Genomic DNA, 21,928 nt, shown 5'->3' on the forward strand with positions numbered 1-21,928 from the left:
TTATCTATAGGTACATAACAAACCATCACAAAACAAAGCAACAATCATTTTATTATATGCATAATTTTATGGATCAGAAATTTGGGCAGGACACGATGGGGGATATTTCATCTCTGCTCTGTAATGACTGAGGCCTCAGCTGATTGCTTAAATGGCTGGAAATGGCTAGGATAGCCAGTTCAAAACAAATTTTTTAAGAAGTTCAAAAGCAGGCAACTAAATAATAATATTTGATGATGTGTTCATAGATTTTAAAAAAACTATGAAGAAAAGCAAGGGAATAATTAGTGCAGAATTCAGGATCTTGGCTATATCTTGTTAGGCAAGGATATCAGATTGCAGGCGGTTAAGATAATTTTCCATTTCTTTACCTGATGAGTGTATGTAAGGCTATCCATTTTATTATTGTTCTTTAATCTTAAAAGAATAGTTTCTTATAACCACTGTTATTATCTTGTCCTAAATTTTTTATTCTGTCTGAATTTTAACATGATATCATTTACATAAGATTCAATTTAATAGTCATTTTGCATATACTATGGTATTTAAATAGTTCTAATTTCAGCTACATAAGATTATTGGGGATGTTTTTTTTTTTTTTTGGCGGTACACGGGCCTCTCACTGTTGTGGCCTCTCCCGTTGCAGAGCACAGGCTCCAGACGCGCAGGCTCAGCGGCCATGGCTCACAGGCGCAGCCGCTCCGCGGCATGTGGGATCTTCCCGGACCGGGGCACGTACTCGTGTCCCCTGCATCGGCAGGCGGACTCTCAACCACTGCGCCACCAGGGAAGCCCTGGGGATGATTTTTAATTTGTTTGTTTGCTTCTCCCTTCTCCCCCACAACCCCCTGCCATACAAATTCTTAGGTTCTAACTCCTCTTTTTGTTTCTTTGTTTTCACTGTGGCCCCAGAATCTGCATTTCTAAAAGCTCTTCCAGGTTATTTTGAGGTATGTCCAGATTTGAGAACTACTCTATCTGTCATTCAAATCTTATACTTACTGGAAAGAGTATTTATAAGCAAGTGTCAGAAGGACTCGGGGACAAAAGGAGACTTTCTCAGTGAATTGAACACAGTAATTGAACATCTAAGAAGCCAAACAGGGAGGCTGTCTAGGGATTAGCAAGGCCAATAGCCACTGCTAATCCTGGGCTGAAGGGACAAAGGTGAGGAGCTAGTTCTGGAGCTCAAGAACCCAGGTCACCTAGCCAGAGCTGAAATTGTAGAAAAGAGACTGAGAGGAAGTAGATATCCTGGCTTCTCTCTTCCTCCTGCCTTCTGATCTATTGTCAATATCTTCTATTGCCTGACCCTAATAGAATCTTGGAGAGTGCAGACTGCAGAGTTTAGCCCCCCTGAAATACAAAGCAGAGCAGGAGATAGATCTGAAGGAAAGCCGGTCTAGGACCTGAACTGATGTCCAGCTAGATGGGGTATGATATGCCTTCTTAACTGATTTGGCTTCTTATACTTTGGGCTGGAAATCAGAAATGCAGAATAGTTAAAATTTACGGATGATGGACTCACACAACGTCATTGTGCTCAAAACCCAGCTCCACTCTTACTCATTTTGGCTCTTTGGGAAAATTACTTGACCTCCATTCCTATTTCCCCATTTGTAAAATGATGAGAATAATTAACTACATCTCCACCTCTGAAACTGTACACGAAGAAGGCTAAGTGAATTCATGTGGGTACAAAAGTATATTTTACATTTTCAAGGGAAACAGTGATACTCACCACCTGTTACATACAGCCAAGCTATTAGTTCAAGGTAGTTCACAGTTTCAACATTACATTATACATTGTTTCTTTCAACAAGGTCATATCTTTACCAAGCTTGATTTTTAGTGGTTGTTTTGATTAAAAAAACAAGTAAGATATGAAAATCAATATGAAACAATAAGGGTGGTAGTGTTCAACCTGATGCCAAGATTTGAAAAGTTATACATTGTCTAACAGGCATATATATACCTTTAGTAAGTAATTGTGATTAAGAATAAAATAAAAATAGTATTTCTTCTTCTTTTTTTTTTTTTTGTGGTATGCGGGCCTCTCACTGTCGTGGCCTCTCCCGTGGCAGAGCACAGGCTCCGGACGCGCAGGCTCAGCGGCCATGGCTCACGGGCCCAGCCGCTCCGCGGCATGTGGGATCATCCCGGACCGGGGCACAAACCCGTGTCCCCTGCATCGGCAGGCGGACTCTCAACCACTGCGCCACCAGGGAAGCCCAGTATTTCTTCTTTTAATTAATGCATATTTCAAGTGGCTCTAAATTTTAAGACATAATTACTTATTAAGTTGCTTGGCCCTAACTACTTAATATGGAACTTTTAGATATTTATTTTGTTCCGGAGATGTTGTGAAAAAATTACTGAGGCACTAAGGGTGCAGTGAGCCAAGCAAGTTTGGTAACCGCTTACCTACCTCATAGCATTGTTAAAACGATTAACTGAGCTAATAAATGTCAAATGATTTAAAAAATGCCTAGCAAGTAATAAGTACTGTGTGTCACATATTATAGGCCAAAAGACATGAGCAATAGAATTACAACTCTAGCCATTGTTACTACTATTACCATTAAAACCAGTGAAAACTGACCTGGGGCTTTTATAGTATCATTATGGGACACCTTTCAGGACCTCAGGCTCATGTCTCCTCCTAAGATACGTTAGTGAAGCAAATGGGTGATGTCTATGAGCCAGGATGACCATCTTTGAGAACTGCACTGTCTAATATAGTAGCCCCTAGCCACATGTGGCAGTGCATTGAGCCCTTGACATGAAGTTCCTGTGACTGAGGAAATGGGTTTTTAATTTTAATAAATTTAAATTTCAAAAAAATTGATACTTGATTTAATTATTGGGAAACTCTTAAGAGTAACTTAGGCATGTGCATTTACTCCTTCAACTGTAAATTTTATGAAATCTAAATACAGATAAAGCATTTCTGATGAAATTTTGGCACTTCAATTGAGATGTGCTGGAAATGTAAAATACACACTGGATTTCAAAGACTTGATATAGCGAAATAGGATGTAAAAGATTCATAAATAATTTTTATATTGATTAAGTTATCCATGATGGACATATTCTTTCATATAACTCTGTACATGCCTATAATTTCTCAAGAGGAAAAATTATTGAAAATGGCATATGTGAATTTAAAAGTATGCATATTTTGAATTATGGTAAATACTGCCGCAATTGTTACAATTTATAATAGAGTTTTAATTTTATTTTGTGACTGGTTTTGTTAATTTCTTAAGACATTAAATTTGTTTAAGAAAAGGAACTTTTCCCAAAAAGTGTTTTTACCTAAGTACACCTTTTAATTGGTTTATGAAGTGAGTTGATTCATACCTTGATTCCATAAATATCAGTTTAGCATCTTTTGTAATTTGACCCACTAATCAAGACTTACATAAGGCCAGAACCTGAGAACATTTTCAGATTGATTGGTAATTCAAACAGAATTTCCTAAGGGGGAGAGAAAATACTGTGCTGGAAATCTGGAACTAAAAACTCATTCTCTCATTAGTCAGTTGCTGACGTCTTCATCCCATAATCAACTTTTAGAGGTACAGCAGATGGCTTAAAGGTAAAGCGCGTTAACAATTAATAAGCGTTTACAAGGCTTGTTACATCATTTCTTATTTTCAAATCATTTTCTAACAAGTTACCCAAGTGGTTGAAATCAACCAGAAAAATAATGAAAGGAAAACTGCTAAGTAGCTTATTTTAACCAACAATAGCTGGTTAAAATAAATTAAAATAGGGTAACTATAATATTAATTTTTAAAATTTTTAACTTGTTCAGAATAATATTTTTGAATTTGACAAGAGCTTCTATCAAATTCTCAGTATTTTATATTAAGTTGAAGACAGCATGAGAGTATTTGAGAGGGAGCACCATTGGTTTATTCTACAAATTTCATAAGTTTAAAAACCTTCTTAAGTGGTTTCTCATCTTTTAAGGATGAAATTCAAAGTCTTTTTGTCAGAGATTGAAAGCCATTTATGAGATGGTCCCTGTCTACCACTCCATTCTTGTAGCCTATTCTTTTATTCTAGCCTGTAGTTCTTCTGTTTATTATATCTATAACACCTTTCCTGCTCCTTCACCTAAGAAACTCCTACACTGTAGCAAGCCTTCCTTGGCTTCCCAAGTCCAAATAAGGTGTCTTTTTTGTGTTCCCTTAGCATCTACTTTTTATCTCTCTCATAATTATAGAACTTTCACCTATTTGTCTCATCTACTACATTTGAATATCTGTACATAAGGATTTTTTTTTCAATTCTCTTTGTTTAAAACAGTGGTGTAAAAAGGATCTAATAGATGTGTGACAAGGAATAAATTAGAGAATAAGGCATTCCACTTGGGAATGGATCAACTGCACATAGTTTTAAATTCAAAGCAGGGTACCTTTTACCCAGAGAAGCTAACTGATATTATATAACTTTTCTAATTTTAGTTTATTTTTTATTGTAAACATAATACACACCAATGGAAGACATTTTGAAATCAAAGAAGTACAAAAATTTCACTCAGTCATCCTAATAAGCTTTGTGATACTCTTTCCTGCCAGTTGGTGTGTGTTTGTTTTTTGTTTGTTTGTTGGATGTTGGAATCTCTGACCATAATTGTGGATTTATCTCTTTTTTTTTTTTCTCGGTGTTCTATTAGTTTTTGCTTCATGTATTTTGAAGCTCTGTTACTAGGTGAATGAAAATTAGAGTACGATTAGGTACTAAGCTAAAAATTAAAATACCCCTCTGGTACTCCACCTAATACTATAACATGTAAATATATCATTTCTTAAATTAGATTTTATTTTCTATAAGAGATGAGTTTATGCTTAAATCTTGGTATTTCCCTGTTGCTTTGCATTTTGTAAGAGGTTCAGTAAATGTTCATTCATTGATAAGTCCTTTCTTTACATCATTAAACAGGTAATGTTCATCATTATGCACACTATTGTGTTGTATAATTTAGCTTCCTTGTCCTATTAAACAAATGATTTTATTATGTGATGTTGCACTAATTTGGTACAACACTAAAGAGATATTTTGGAACTTATTTTCCATTAAAAAAATGATGTTTCTCCCACATCATTTGCTTCATTTGCTTCTTGCTCATAAAAGAGGGGCAGAGGAGCCTAAGTATGTAACTTTCTGGCCAGTATGCATGGCTGATTCAGCAAAATAAGTTATTGATTCAAAGGCCAAAGTATCCTTCTCTTAGTTGGTTTTCTTGTCTAGAAATTCACCTTCAATTCTGTTTTTCACCTGCCAGAAAAAGCATCTTCTGTCTTGTTATCAGTGACCTTTGACTTGTCAGTAGCATTCAAAACATTGTTATTTCTGCATCACTAATAAAATGTATCAGGTCAACCACCTTGTCAGTTTTGGCTCTTCACTTTCCTATCCCATTTGCATTATTTGTGGTTGGAGTGTGAGAGAGGAATTTTAGGAATTTCTGGAGATATTTTGAGAAAAGGGTGATTCTTGAATCAAAATCACTATCAGATCTGGATTTTTCTTTTATCCTTTTAAACAAAGCCTTCCCTCAGTCACATCTTAAATATATCTTTTTTTTAAGGTTCTCTGACTTTCTAGCCCCCCATTTGCTTCTCAGTAGTGCAGATCTCTCGTATTTTTACTAACTAGAGGAGTATTTGAAGTAGATTCAAAGATGGCCAAATTACTACCATCACTTTTCATACCATGCTCTCACCCCACCGTATCTACTTTTCTCAAGCCAAAGAGTGAAAAAGAATGATCATTTTTTGGCCAAGCTCTCTGTTGCTAAATTACAAACTTAATGTTTTGGCCAGAATTTTGCTTCATTCCTCACACATAACCCTCTCAGCAGTATATTTTATAATTAATAAAGCTTCTAGCTTTGAGGAGACCAAACCCCTCAACTAACTCGAAACTCATAACATTCTCCCTCAAGAAAATATTGAAGGTCAATTTTATTCTTGCTAGGTCATCAGTTTTCTTGTATAAATGAGTCATTACTCCAGGGCTCTGAGATTCCCCATGTCATTCAGAAATAATATAATGCTATAATAGACTTTCCTTGTAACAACTCACAAAGCCCTAGATGCTTCATAGATATTAGGTACCGAGTGCTGTAGGAATCAACATTAGAAATATGTCACTGACCAGTCTGAATTGTATTCAACATCCTTGTCTCTCAGTTCCATAGTTTCCTTAACTCTAATGATTTTTTTATCCCACCTTAGCCATTTACACACATGGTAGTACCCTAGATCTCTAAAATTTCCATTTCAAATATCACACTCTCTAACCATGACTTCCTGTCTTTCTAGATCCCCTACTCAAATACTCCCACTGTTTTTTACCTCCTTGGTGAACTCCAGCCTCTAGTCAATGTACAATGACTATAATTCTTTTTTACTATCCATCACCCCCCTTTATGTCATTACTCATCTTTCCCCTTTCTTCCTCTGCCATATTTCCTCATATAACCCCCAAATTTCTTTAAACCCAACTTACTCCACACCTGCATCTGAACATTATTCGAGAAAAGAATATAATTGTAGTGAGTGGACTAATTTCAAATTTATTACCACAAATTCATTCGATCAGTTGATATTATTGGGCACCAACTGTGTGTGAGGCGTGCTGAGGGTGTATTAGTGAAGAAAAAATACAAAAATCCTTTCCTTTTTAGGGCATACAGTCTAGTGGGAGGTAAAATATATCTTGTCAGCAAGCGCTAAGGAGAATATACAGTAGGGAAAAAGAATAGGAAGCGTTGATGATAGGAAGGGGAAGGATTGCTGTTTTAGCTAACAAAGAAGGCATCACTAATTTCAAATGAACATTTGTTACTGCCAGTAAATTCCCATTCTCTAGACAACTGTTTCATACTCTGTTCTTCTTAAATCTCTAGCTCCTTTTCTCTCTTTCAGCCAATGACCTTGCCACCTACAGATAAAGAGATGAAATAAAATATGAACTGTATCATATTTCTACCATCAGTTTCACCATCTTACCTGTATCTGTACCCACCCGCTGTGCCTTCCCTTTGGTTATAATGGAGAAATACCTCTTTTAAGTAAGCCTCTACACTTAAGCACTGAATCCCAGTGTCTTCTTCTTTCTTAAGGACTTTGCTCCTGTAATTTTCCCTTTCCTGCATTATCAGTCTCTCCCTCTCCATGGAAGCATCCTCCTCAGTAAACAAACATTTTTAATATCACAATTTTAAAAAAAAACAACCTTGATTCTAAATTCCTTTTTGGCTTTGCTTCATTTTTCTCTTCCCTTTACAGCAAAACTTCTTGAAAATGTTCTCCATATTCTTCCCTTCCTCCAGTTTGCTGCCTCCCATTTGCTCCTTAAACCATTGCAATTGAGCCTTTGTCCTCACTTTACTGAAATAGCCATTTCTCCTTTCTTGATATGTTGTTTCTAGGCTTCTTGACCTCAGAGTCACTGGTTTTCCTCACCAACTCCACTTCCTGGCCTCCTTCTCGTCTAACAGATTTCTAATTTTGGAGTGCCTCTAGCCTTTGTCTTTGGCCTTCCTTTCTATCTACATTCTTTCAGGGTTTGGTCCCATGGTTTCTAAGGCCATCTCTTCACTGAGGCCCTATAATTTATATCTTCAGCCCTACCTTTCCCCTAAACTCAACTCAGATTTAGTCCAATTAGCTGCTTGAAATTGCCACTTAACATGGCCAAACCCTAAATAAGATTTCCTCCCCACCAAAATCATCTTTTATTTCTTGTCTCAGTAAATGGCACCCAGTTGCTTGGGCCAAAAAGCCAAGAAGTCATCCGTGATTCCTCTCCCTCACTAATACCTCTTGACTACTCCAAAATATAGTCCTAAGTCTGCCACTTCTCACCATCCCAAATGCTGTAAGTTTAGTATAACTACGTCACCTCTAGCCTGGCTTGCTACAGAAGGCTTCTAACTTTTCTGTCTGCCTTAAGTGGGCCTTGCCTATCTATGCAACTTCACCTTTCTCTAAGCTTTTCCTTGTTCACAGTGTTCCAGCCATACTGTCTTTTCTGTACTGAAGACATACTCAATTTCATTTCCGTAACAGGTACTTAGCTCCTGCTATTCCTTTGCTTAGAACATTCTTCCCTATTGTGTGGCCACCTCTTTCTCATCAGTCAAGCTAAACATTTCAGCCTTTAATGAAGACTTTTCCTTCATCTAAAGATGAGGTAGCCCCTTTCCTCATCTCCACCATCACTGTTCTCCATTTCCCCTTTTTTATGTTCTTTATAACACTTACCAGTACCTGAAATTATCCTTTTTATTTATGTATGTAAAGGCTTGTATCTTTTTCTCCCTTACTGTAACTCCTTAAGGACCTGTTGTCCTTATTTACTTCTTCTCTGTTGCCTTGGGACATGGTAGGTGATCAACAAGTTTTTGTTAACTGATTGATTCCTAGAGAAGACTAAAGACACAAAAGAGCACCCCCAAACTCCCTACAGACATCTGAAGATTCCTTGAACCTTTGATATTTTTATTTCCTTGCAGGAAAATTAGGATACAGTAAATCCCAACTGTCCTAGACCTATATTTTCTTTGGCTCAAAGAAAATAGAACACCAGCCAAACCAAAACAAAATTATATCAGAAGCTCCCTATTTTGTATGTCATAGTTATCTAAAATACTTAAAATAGTACTTCTTTGAAGAATGTAGCTATTTTTTTTCATGAGAGCTGCCCATCTTTACCTAATCATTTAAGGGATAAATATTTCGTATTACCACTCATAACTAAGATAACAACTCCATTTTTAAGAGAGTGCATTGCCTAAAAATTTTAATATTTCTTGTAGGTCTTCTAGAGGTAGGAGTAAAAACTGTTTGACTACCATAATTAGATCTATTTATTCATAACCTGGGCCAGTAGACCAATTTAATAATCCTGCCATTTTTCACCAGAAATGTTCTAGTTACTGGGTTTCAAGAATTGTGTCCTTGACTAAAAGCCTAGACATTATCACTGTATCATTTTATCCATTACTTTCTAGAACCCCCAGTGAATGTAGTACTTCTCTTTGGGAATAGTAACAATAGTAACAAATGAGTTTTCAGAAATTAAATACCAGACCCACAAACTAAAATCCCAAAATTATAAATCTTTCATAGCTTTCCATTGAACTTTCAAGACTTGTTACATTTGTAAATAATCAGGAACAAGTTATCTCTTACTAGATCATTTTGAAATTTGATACTCTCCTTTTCTGCCATTTTCCACCTCAGAGAATATGGCCTTAGTAGGATAGATGCACAAATGGATGGGTGGGTGAATGAGTGAGGGGATAGAGAGAGAGGTATGTAATATTATAAATATATACAATATATACATAAATATATAAATATAGATAAGTATAGAGGTAGCTACATTGTATATCTATGTGTTTGTGTGTGTGCCTGCACATGCATTAGGAACATGTATCAATATGGCCCTTCCTAAAGACCATCACAGATTGCTTGTTAGTCATTCAGGTAGCCATCCCCTACATTCATGGGCAAGAGTATACTTTATTTCTCCTTGCTACTTACTGACTATATTGTGTGTTAGTTGATGTTCTTAACACTTTACAGGTATTATTTAATCTTCATAACAAACTTATCACATAGGTTACTATTACTTTCTGTGCTCTTATAGATAAATAAACTAAGACACTTAGTTAAGTAACTTGCCAAAGTCCCAGAGAGCTAGTCAGTGGCAGAGCCAGAATCTAAACCAAGGTACTCTGGATCTAGAGTTTTTACTCTTAACTACTATTCTGTACTGCCTATCTGTTAGAAGACCACTTAGCAGAGGCACACGGATTTAGCGAAAATCACTAAACCAGCAGATTCATACATTTATGTAATAAATGTCTTGACTGCCCATCATATTATAGGAATGAGCTAGTAGGTATAAAACTTCCTATTTGAATAGCTCACAATCTATCAAGGGATGATCGACATGTAAACAACTGACTATGCAGTGATTATAACTATATATATGTACATACGTACATGTATATATATGCAAACATATACATATTCACTTCACTTGAGATAGTGAAATATCGTATAATTAATTCTGCTAGGGTGAAAAAATATTGTGATTGAGTTAACAAAGGAAATGACATTTCCCAGAATAAAATGTAATAGAGATTAGAAATTTAAAAATTGGCAATTAAAGTTTCTGGATCCTACTTGGCATATTATTTGGGGTAAATAACCTTTTATTAGGCAAATATTGGGTTATCAGATGTTATCTTTGCTGAGCCATAACAATATACCAGTCCACATCTATATAGTGGCCCACGCTTTCTCATCCAGATTAAGCACTGCAGTTTCCTTCATATTCGGGACCCTTTTCTTGCTATTCTGGCTTCTTCCAGGTCATAGAGAAGAAAGGCAGAGAGTCATCAAAATATTAGTCTTCCTAGTTTTGTATACATGAAACTTCAAATCTGCATCCACAAGGTTTATTCTTATGAATCTTGAGATTTAGATATTTTTAATGTTTCGAGTGCCTCAATCTTTATGAAGGAAGCAGTTATTATTTCTACTTCCTCCCATTTTTAATCTCTTAAGACCTGACCTCCAAATACTTTTCCTCATGGATCTCTTGGTCTGTATATCTTTTGAAATGTGGTACTCTGAACTGAACATAGTATGTGCTCTGACCACCCACCCGCCCCACCCCCGCACACACAGACATCAATAGAATACAGTGTCATAGTCTTCCCATCCTCTGGCAATAAGCCTCTTATTAGCAAGATATAAAGAGATGTAGTTTATTCATTTTATATACAGTAAAACTTATTATTGGCTATATCCACTTCTGCCAAGTTAGGTGTTATAATCTAAAATGAGACCCTCTAGTTCATATTTTATTGTCATGCCTTTTATCTCTTGGCCTTATAGATAAAATGGATGAAATGCAGTGCAATTAATTTTTCTTTTTATTGAAGTATAGTTGATTTCCAATGTCTTGTTAGTTTCAGGTGTACAGCAAAGTGATTCAGTTATACATATATATCTGTTCTTTTTCAGATTCTTTTCCTTTATAGGTTACTACAAAATATTGAGTACATTTCTCTGTGCTATACAGCAGGTCCCCATTGGCTATCTATTCTATATATAATAGTATGTATATGCCAATGCTAAGCTCCTAATTATCCCCCTCCTTTCCCCCTTAGTAACCATAAGTTTGTTTTCTATGTCTGTGGGTCTACTTCTGTTTTTGTTTGTTTGTTTGTTTTGCTTTGTTTTGTTTTTTGTAATTTATCTTTATTTTTATAGTGGAGTACAGCTGATTTACAATGCTGTTTTCTTTTTTTGTATTTTTTTTTTATTGGGGTATAGTTGTTTTACAATGTTGTGTTAGTTTCTACTGTACAACAAAGTGAAGTAGAGTATATAAGTTGATTTGTATCATTTGCTTTTAGATTTTGCATATAAGCAATATCATATGATATTTGTCTTTCTCTGACTTACTTCACTTAGAATGATAATCTCTAGGTCCATCCATATTGCTGTAAATGGCATTATTTCATTCTTTCATGGCTGAATAATATTCCATTGTGTGTGTGTCTCTATATGTGTGTGTGTGTGTGTATATATATATATATATATATATATATATATATATATATACACCACATCTCCTTTATTCATTCATCTGCTGATGGACATTTAAGTTGCTTCCATGTCTTGACTATTGTAAATAATCCTGCAATGAGCAATGGGGTGTATGTATCTTTTTGGATTATGGTTTTCTCCAGATACATGCCCAGGAATGGGACTGCAGGATCATATGGTAGCTCTGTTTTTAGTTTTTTAGGGAAACTCCATACTGTTCTCCATAGCAACTGTACCAGTTTACATTCCCACCAACAGTGTACCAGTTGACATTCCCACCAACAGCATAGGAAGGTTCCTTTTTCTCCACACCCTCTCCAGCATTTATTATTTGTAGACTTTTTGATGATGGCCATTCTGACCAGTGTGAGGTGATACCTCATTTTAGTTTTTATTTGCATTTCTCTAATAATTAGTGATGTTGAGCATCTTTTCATATGTCTTTTGGCCATCTGTATGTCTTCTTTGGAGAAATGTCTATTTAGATCTTCTGCCTACTTTGTGATTGGGTTTTGTTTTTTTTTTTTTTTTTGATATTGAACTGTATGAGCTGTTTGTATATTTTGGAGATTAATCCCTTGTCAGAAGCATCATTTGCAAATATTTTCTCCCATTCTGTAGGCTTTTTGTTTTGTTTATGGTTTCCTTTGATGTGCAAAATATTACCCAAGGCAGTCTACAGATTCAATGAAATCCCTATCAAATTGCCAATGACAGTTTACACAGAACTAGAACAGAAATTTTTTAAATTTGTATAGAAACACAAAAGACCTGTATGCAGAAAACTGTAAGACACTGATGGAAGAAATTAAAGATGATACAAACAGATGGAGAGATATACCATGTTCTTGGATTGGAAGAATCAACATTGTGAAAATGACTCTACTACCCAAAGCAATCTACAGATTCAGTGCAATTCCTATCAAACTACCAATGGCATTTTTCACAGAACTAGAACAAAAAATTTCACAATTTGTATGGAAACACAAAAGACCCCAAATAGCCAAAGCAATCTTGAGAAAGAAAAACAGAAATCAGGCTCCCTGATGTCAGACTATACTACAAAGCAACAGTAATCAAAACAGTATGGTACTGGCACAAAAATAGAAATATAGATCAGTGGAACAGGATAGAAAGTCCAGAGATAAATCCACTCACCTATGGTCACCTAATCTAGGACAAAGCAGGCAAGAATATACAAAGGAGAAAAGACAAGTCTCTTCAATGAGTGGTGTTGGGATAACTGGACAGCTACATGTAAAAGAATGAAATTAGAACACTCCCTAACACCATACACAAAAATAAACTCAAAATGGATTAAAGACCTAAATGTAAAACCAGATTCTATAAAACTCCTAGAGGAAAACATAGGCAGAACACTTTTTGACATAAATCACAGCAATACCTTTTTGGATCCATGTCCTAGAGTTATGGAAATAAAAACAAAAATAAACAAATGGGACCTAATTAAACTTGAAATACAGTTAGTTTTATAGTCAAGGAAAGAGCTGGATAAATTACTAAAACTAGAGCTTGGAGAAAAACAGTTCAATGTACATATATTGTTAAACTCCAGTTTTATTGACACCTGAATAAATGTTTTGATTTATTTTTATAGATGGTAGGACAAGAATTTGTCTCTGAATTTTGAAACATATAATTAATCACTTGTTATTATAATTGTATTTCTTCCCATTAGAAAGGACCATCCATGTCTTTTTTATCTTTCAATCCATAGTATCTTGCCCAGTTTATGGAACTCAGTAGACATCCATTTTGTTTCATGGACTTTTCTTAAATTGATCAATCATTCAAAGGCTTAATTTTAAAAGAACTCTATTAAAGTTTATAAAAACAATAATTAAAAAAAAACCTTCTCTTTATATATATATGTGTGTTAGTTGGTTGGCCTCATTTTTGACTTTCTTTTTCCTTTATGCTTCCTATCTTCTTTACACATAAATGTATGGTTATATTCTGTAATATATTGTCTTTTAATGTGAACAGAACATATTATTGTCCCAGGAAGATGTTAAGTGATTTGAGGGCAAGAGTCATGTAATATGCCTTGTGTGCATCTTCCCTAGGGCTCAGGACAGTGCTACACACATGGCAAACAGGTTTGAATGCTTGAATTCTCAGCTACATTTAACCAGCTACATTTAACCACCTTAAAGTTAGGGCTAGAAAATTTGTATAACTTTGCCTAAGTTTCATAACTGGTTGACCCTTACCATTGTAACCCTCATTCAAATCTTGTGTTTAACATTGTAAGAAGGAAACTCTTTTATTTTTATTTTTTTATTTTATTATTTTTTTGGAAACTTTTAAAAATATGAAATTGTTTCTCTGCGATCAGGAGCAAGACAAGAATGTTCACTCTCATCACTTTTATTCAACATAGTACTGGAAGTTCCAGCCACAGCAATCAGACAAGAAAAAGAAATAAAAGGAATCCAAATTGAAAGGAAGAAATAAAACTATTGCTGTTTGCAAATGACTACATACAGAAAATTCTAAAGATGCCACCAAAAAACTGTTAGAATGCATCAATGAATTTGATAAAGTTGCAGAATACAAAATTAATATACAGAAATCTGTCACATTTCTATACACTGACAATGAACTGTAAGAAAGAGAAATTAGGGAGGCAGTCTCATTTATAATCACATCAAAATGAAAAAGAAACCTAGGAATAAATCTAACTAAGGAGGTAAAATAGTTGTACTCAGAAAACTATAAGACACTGATGGAAGAAATTGAAGACAACCCAAACAAATGGAAAGATACACCATGCTCATGGATTAAAAGAATTAATATTGTTAAAATGTCGATACTGAGCAAGGCAGTCTACAGATTCAAAGAAATCCCTATCAAAATACCAATGGCACTTTTCACCAAACTGGAACAAAGAATTTTAAATTTGTGTGGAAACACAAAAACCCCCAAATAACCAAAATAATCTTGAGAAAAAACAAAGCTGGAGGTATCATTCACCTTGATTTCAAGCTATCCTACAAAGCTATAATAATCGAAACAGTATGGTACTGGCACAAAAACAGACACATAGATCAATGGGACAGAGTAGAGAGCCCAGACATGAATCCACACACTAATGGTCAATTAAACTATGACAAAGAAGGCAAGAATATACAATGGGAAAAAGTCAGCCTCTTCAATAAGTGGTGTTGGGAAAACTGGACAACTACATGTAAAATAATTAAACTGGACTGCTTTCTCACACCATGCACAAAAATAAATTCAAAATGGATTAAAGACATAAACGTTAGACCTGAAACCATCAAACTTCAAGAGAAAAACAGGCTGCACACTTTTTGACATTGATCTCAGCAGTATTTTTTTGCATATGTCTCCTCAGGCAAGGGTAACAAAAGGAAAAATAAACAAATGGAACTACATCAAACTAAAAACGTTTTGCATAGCAAAGAAAACTATCAACAAAATGAAAAGGCCACATATTGAATGGGAGAAGATATTTGCAAAGGCTATATCCAATAAGCAGTTAATATACAAAATATACAAAGAACTCATACAACTCAACATCAAAAAAATGAACAAGCCAATTAAAAAGTGGGCAGAGAACCTGAACAGACATTTTTCCAAAGAAGACATACACATCAGGAACATGCAAATCAAAACCACAATAAGATATCACCTCACACTTGTCAGAATGGCTGTTATCCAAAAGACAGCAAGTAACAAGTGTTGACAAGGATGAGGAGAAAAGAGAACCCTCCTGCACTGTTGGTGGGACTGTAAATTGGTGCAGCCACTATGGGAAACAGTATGAAGGTTCTTGAAAAAATTAATAATAGAACTACCATAGAATCCAGCAGTTTCACTTCTGGGTATTTATCTGAAGAAAATTAAAACACTAATTTGAAAAGTTATATGCACCCCTATGTTTTTTTGAAGCGTTATTTACAGTAGCCAAGATATGGAAACAACCTAAGTGTCCATCAACAGATGGACAATGGAATATTGCTCAGCGATAAAAAGGAATGAGATCTTGGCTTTGTGGCAACATGGATGAACCTAGAAGGGAATTATGCTAAGTGAAATAAGTCAGACAGAGAAAGACAAATGCTGTATGATTTCACTTATATATAGAATCTAAAAAACAAAACAAATGAGCAAACACAACAAAACAGAAACAAAGTCATAGATACAGAGGACAAACAAGTGGTTGCCAGAAGGGAGGGGGATGAGGTGGATGTGGGAATGGGAGAAATAGGTGAGGGAGATTAAGAGATACAAACTTCCAGTTAAAAAATAAATGAGTCACAGGTATAAAATGTACAGTGTGGGGAATATAGTTAGTAATTATGTAACGTCTTGTTATGATGACAGACAGTAACTAGACTTAATGTGGTGAACATTTTGACATGTAAAGAAACATGGAATCACTATATCGTGCCCCAAGAACTAACATAGTGTTGTAAGTCAGTTATACTTCAAAAACAAGTAAACTAACAAACTCATAGAAAAAGAGACCCGATTTGTGCTTACCAGAGGCAGGGGGTGGGGGGATGGAGAATTGGACGAAGGTAGTCAAAAGGTACAAACTTCCAGTTATAAGACAAATATGTGCTAGGCATGTAATGTACAACATGATTAACATAATTAACATGCTGTATGTTATATGTAAAAGTTGTTAAGCGACTAAATCCTAAGAGTTCTCATCACAAGGAAAAAAAATTTCTCTATTTCTTTAATTTTGTGTCTATTTGAGATAATGGATATTCCCTAAACTTATTGTGGTCATCTTTCCATGATGTACATAAGTTAAATCGTTATGCTGTACACCTTAAACTCATACGGTCCTGTATGTCAATTATATCTCAACAAAACTGGAAGAAAAAAATGTGTTTCTTTCACCCTATTTCACTAGTATAATAATAGCTATAATATTGGTCACTTAAAGTACAAGCCTCTGTTATTGATGGTGATCAAGGCAATTGCAAAATATGGAATAAGCCAATCAGAGACTTGTGTGAAATGAATTCTGTTGTGTGATGGGAGTAAATACAAATTACCAAAGTTGGCTGATGCTATAAAAAACAGAGACAAAGCAAAATAGGTGTTTTATGGTCTATAAATGTAAATTTAGATCAAGCCCTATTTAATGAATCATAGGCAGGTATGATCCATATTCCCTTCTTACTTTCCCTGTTCCTTCCCTTTGAATTCCCTAAATTTACAAGGTATGAGTTATCCAACAAAATTAATAGCCTATGGACTGTGATGATGAAGTCCGTACCCTGCCTGCTAAGGTAGAAGCTCACTGGCACCATTGTAGAAAGGCTAGACATAAATAACTGTGAAAAGCATGAAAGACTTGCTGAGTAAATGAAAGTGTCAATCCTGTATGCCTTCTCTTTATTATCTTTTATTTGGAGTCTAGAAACACACGCACGAAGGCCCAAATACAGTATCTGATGAGCATCTTAATGAATATTATTATTGCAATTAATATATATACCATGTGAGTTATAATTTCAGCAGTATTCCTTCCTCAGTATTCATGTTAGAATTCCTTGGTTTTCTTCTCTTCTCTGTGTAGATTCCCACTCTTGGTAAATCCATCGAGTTTAATGGCTTCATATACTATCTTCATACTGATCTTCTCTCTTGAACTCAAGACTTGTATATCTAAATATATTTTTGACGTCTCCATTTATATGTAAAGAGATCTCAATTTAATGTGACTGAAGTTGAACAACTGACATTTACCTAAAACTTGCTTTACTTATAGCCTTCTTCAACCTTCTTATTGGTTTGGCCAAAATCCTTGTTGTCATCCTTGATTTATCTCTTTCTTTCTCTCCCTATATCAGTCCATTGGATCCTGTCGCCTCTAACTTCAAAATGCATTATGAATGTTTAGATGGCACCACCTCCACTGCTACCACCTCAGTCCTAACTGGATCACTCAGTAACCTCTTACCCAACCTTCTTGTCTCCTCAGTGTATTCTCAACACAGCAGCCTTTAATGATCCTTGTAAAACTTAAGCCAGGTTATGCCATTCCTTTGCTCAAAACTCTGCAGTGGTAACTATTTTATAGAAAATGAAGAACTTACAGTAGCTTACAAAGCTCTATAATGTTCAGCCTCCTCATTACTTCTCTGTCCCTTTATCACTTTGCAGGGGTCACTCGGGCTTCCTTGCTGTTTCTCAAAATTATCAGGCGTGCCTCTGAATTAAGACTGTTGTACTAGCTATTTCCTCTGCCTGGAAAGTTCTCCCCTCTCCTTTTCCCTCCTTCAAGTCTTTGCTCAAACATCACCTTCTCAGGACCTACCTGACCACTTTATTAAAATCAAAACCCTAGCACTTCTGATCTTACTCTTCTCCACTTTATTTTGTATTTCTTGTTGTCACTTATCACCTATTAAACTATATAATTTACTTATTTAAAAAGTTTATTATTAATCCCCACCCCTACTAGAATATCAACTCCATGACGCAGAACTCTTTGTTTTGTTTGCTGATGATTTTCAGTAGCTTATAGCAGTGCTTGGAACATTGCATGTGGGGGGCAGTGTTCTAGAGACTTGGATTTGTCTGCCTAAATCTCCATCTCTTTGCCTCTCTTATACAAAGTAAGTGAAAATAAGGGAATAGAAGAAATATATATGTATGGATGGATTTATGTGTTATTGCATGTTTAAAACACATATAAACGTCTATATATAAGAATAAAATATTTTCTATCTTAATATAGAAATAATTGAGTAATACTAGAATGTAAATATTTTCTTGCACATAAATTGCTGTCTTCATCAGTAATTTGAATATATATTGCTTGGTTTTGATAATATTTCTGTAAATACTGTTGCTGAAATAGGAATTGTATTCCCCTTTTCTACGCAAATATATTCTCTATGCCATCCATAGCAAGACACTGTTATAGAAAACCATTATCATTCTGATTGTATATTCTGTTTGATGGATTCTTCAAGCCTTATAAGATCTCATTTGCACCCATTTTAAAATGAAACTGTGTTAATTGGCATCTTTTCATTATTAAATATAATACATAATTGGAACACATCTTTTGGGGTTTTCAACTTATAGTTTCAATTCTAGTTCTAAGGTAAGGTGGTACAATTGCTCCATTTTGATTGTAAATTCCCATATTTATTTGAGCAATATCTTTTCTGAAAAATGACTGATATTCCTATATGACTAACATAATAACCCTTCTTTTTTTTGCATTCTATAGACTTACTGTTCCTTATTGCTCCATGTCCCTGGTTAGAATATTATTATTATATCTTATCAAGGGAGATTTACCAGTTCATGAATCACTTTGTCATGTAAATATTTCTGATTTGACATGTGCTAACAGTGGGTAACTCAGTTATATACCACTTTAGGAAAAGACAAAGTAAAATATAGCATTTTTTTTACCTGAAATTTAAGGAGCAGGGCATCCTAAACCACCAGATACTATTTTGGTATAATCTATCACCTTTGTTAACGTTTTATTGGCTATAAATCATAACATATCAGGTTGCATAGAGACAATATGGCTCACCAGGCATTCTATTTTTATAACTTTATTTAAAACTGACATGTAACTTGCTGTACCTGAAACCCCAAGTGAGCCAGTTATTGGAGTGTAACAAAGTTTTGACGTCAGAGTTGCTATTTATTCTACTGGAAACCATTAGCAATGCATTACCCTTTGGCACTGCTGTTTTTTGCAGAAACATGGTTAAAATTTTATGACTGATTTTGACCAATTAGATTTCTTTCCCTCTTAGAACTAAAAAATTACATATAATACATAAATATATATGCATGTGTGTATATATAATATGCATGTGCTTTGTATTCTTAAGATATATAATATATATTTAAATATGTTTATATATGTGTATATATATATACTAACATTATATATATTGAGCCTTTTAAAAGTTTCTTTTTAAAAGCCAAGCATTATTGTTTTATTTTTCTTAATTTAATGACGGATTACTATTTTATGGAAGGGGATTAGTTGCATATTATTATTGTTGTTTATTAACAATGGATATGGATACTGCATAGTTCTACCATGTTTCTTGGCATTATTGCTGTTGCTCTATTTCAAGAGGATACCTTAGCACTTGTTTACTTCCAACAGTAGAATCTTTAGAAGTGATGGGACTGATACCATTTTGTACAAATGTAATATAATCAGTTACAGACAGGTTTTCCTCCTGCTTAGCTTTACTGCTTTTTTCCCAAAGGTACTAAAATACTCTGTGCATCCATGCATGGAGTTAAAGTCCCTTGACTTCTGAGCCAGCCAAGTGCCAGCTTACATGCTGAGCTCTGCCAGTGCATTTCAAATTGGATCTGAAGGGACCACCATTTGGAATTAAGAAGAGGAAAAAGATTTCAGTTTTTTACTTAGTGACCTAGCTGCTCTTAAAACCCTGTATGAAACATTGCCAGAATTGTGTGTATGGAATAACTCAGTTGTGTCAGTTAAGGAGATGCCTGCATTTAATCTGAGGAGAGAAAGTTATTCTCTCAAACTTTAGTGTTAGACCTCAGGTTCAACAATCATTAGTACTATTATTTTTAATGTGGTATTTACTTATTAATTCTCACATTTTAAAATTGAAGTGTAGTAGATTTACAATATTATGTTAGTTTCAGGTATATAGCAAAGTGATTCAGTTATATATATATATATATATTTGAGATTATTTTCCATTATAGATTATTACAAGATATTGAATATAGTTCCCTTTGCTATACAGTAAGTCCTTGTTGCCTATCTGTTTTATGTATATTAGTGTGTGTCTGTTAATCGCATATTGATTGTTTTTCCTGGGAAAATTCAAATGCTTATATATAAATTTAGTAAGAGAGCTCCATACTGGTAACCCTTTCAACATGTTATAATTTTTTCCAACTACATCTTTTTCTCCTGAAACCCACCAAGACTCTTTTGAGATGCAAAACGTATAGGATGAGTTCCAACCCCAAAAGTAGTATATTTCTTACTAAGCATCATAATAGCCCAGTGGTTAAAAGTAGAAGCACTGGAAACAAACAGAATTAGAATTTCAGCCTGTCACTACCTCTGACAGTGAGCAGATTATTTCAAAATTCTGAGTTAGTTTCCTGACCTGTATAATAGGTATAATAATGACTACCTCAAAGATTATTGTTTTTCTAAGGATTAAATGAAATAACAAACATAAAGCCCTTAACTCAATGTCTGGCACATAATAATAACAATAAATGGTAACTATCATTTGTGCTGTTGGACTTAGTAACTCTTGTTGTCTCAGAGGCAGTACAGCATGGTGCTTAATAGTACAGGCTTTAGAACTAGACTGCCTAGGTTAGAATTCCAGCTCTGCTGCTTAATTGCTATGTAACCCTTCAAGATGTTTCTTAACTCTGCTGCCTCAGTTTCCTTATCTATACAGTGGGGGAATATAATACTACCTACCTCAGGTATGTTTGAAGATTATACGCTTTATACAAAGAGAATGCTCAGAACAGTGCCTGACACATAGTAAGGGTTCAATAATGTTAGCTATTGTTATAAAAAAATTACTGACTATGGGCTTCCTGGTATTTGAGAGGTATTTTAAGTCCAGAGCTGGCATTTTATAATGATTAAGCAGGCCCAGATATAGAAGTGATTTACCCAAAGACACACAGCATTTCTGGACATTTTATCATCTAGCCCAGCAGTCCTGAAAATGCCTTTCAATAAATATTTATTGTAAAACTAATTTAAACACAAATGAAATAACCTAAGTAATTGACCCCAAAATCTGAATGAATTCATTTTAGTACTTACTGCAAAAATGTGTTATTTCAGATTTTATTTTTGCAGTTTTTAAAGTTGAGATATGTAGTTGTTCCAGGAAACCTTGTTGTGTTGGTATGAAGCTAACCTGGTTAATTCTGATTCAAGATTGATATTTGGATAGTTCCTATTCTCAAGTGCACATAAGTTTTTCATCAGGCAGATAATTTCAGTCTGGTAATACTTGCCAGTGGGCTAGCCATCCACATGGGTGACATAGATGCTAGATCTCTATAATTCCATTTCTTTACTGCCTCCTCCCCCTCAAGGGTGGATGCTAAAAGTAGAGCAATGAATAGACTTTTTCTCCTGGCATGCCATTCCACCTTTTCAAAAAAAATGTATACATAGCTCTAGAATTACTATATTAAGAAGGTGTTGAATCAGTTTCATCAGAGAGATGTGCAAACAGATGCCCTGAATTAACCTC

At 34.8% G+C, this 21,928-nt stretch overlaps 1 protein-coding gene across 3 annotated transcripts in view; it reads left to right on the plus strand.

Moving 5' to 3' along the window:
- METTL15 (methyltransferase 15, mitochondrial 12S rRNA N4-cytidine) overlaps nt 1-21,928 on the plus strand; it is a 377,256-nt gene that overhangs the window by 107,479 nt on the left and 247,849 nt on the right. The window lies entirely within an intron of this gene.

The sequence above is a fragment of the Grampus griseus genome (genome assembly GCF_964374135.1).
Source record: "Grampus griseus genome assembly, chromosome: 8".
In the NCBI taxonomy this organism is placed as follows: Eukaryota; Metazoa; Chordata; class Mammalia; order Artiodactyla; family Delphinidae; genus Grampus; species Grampus griseus.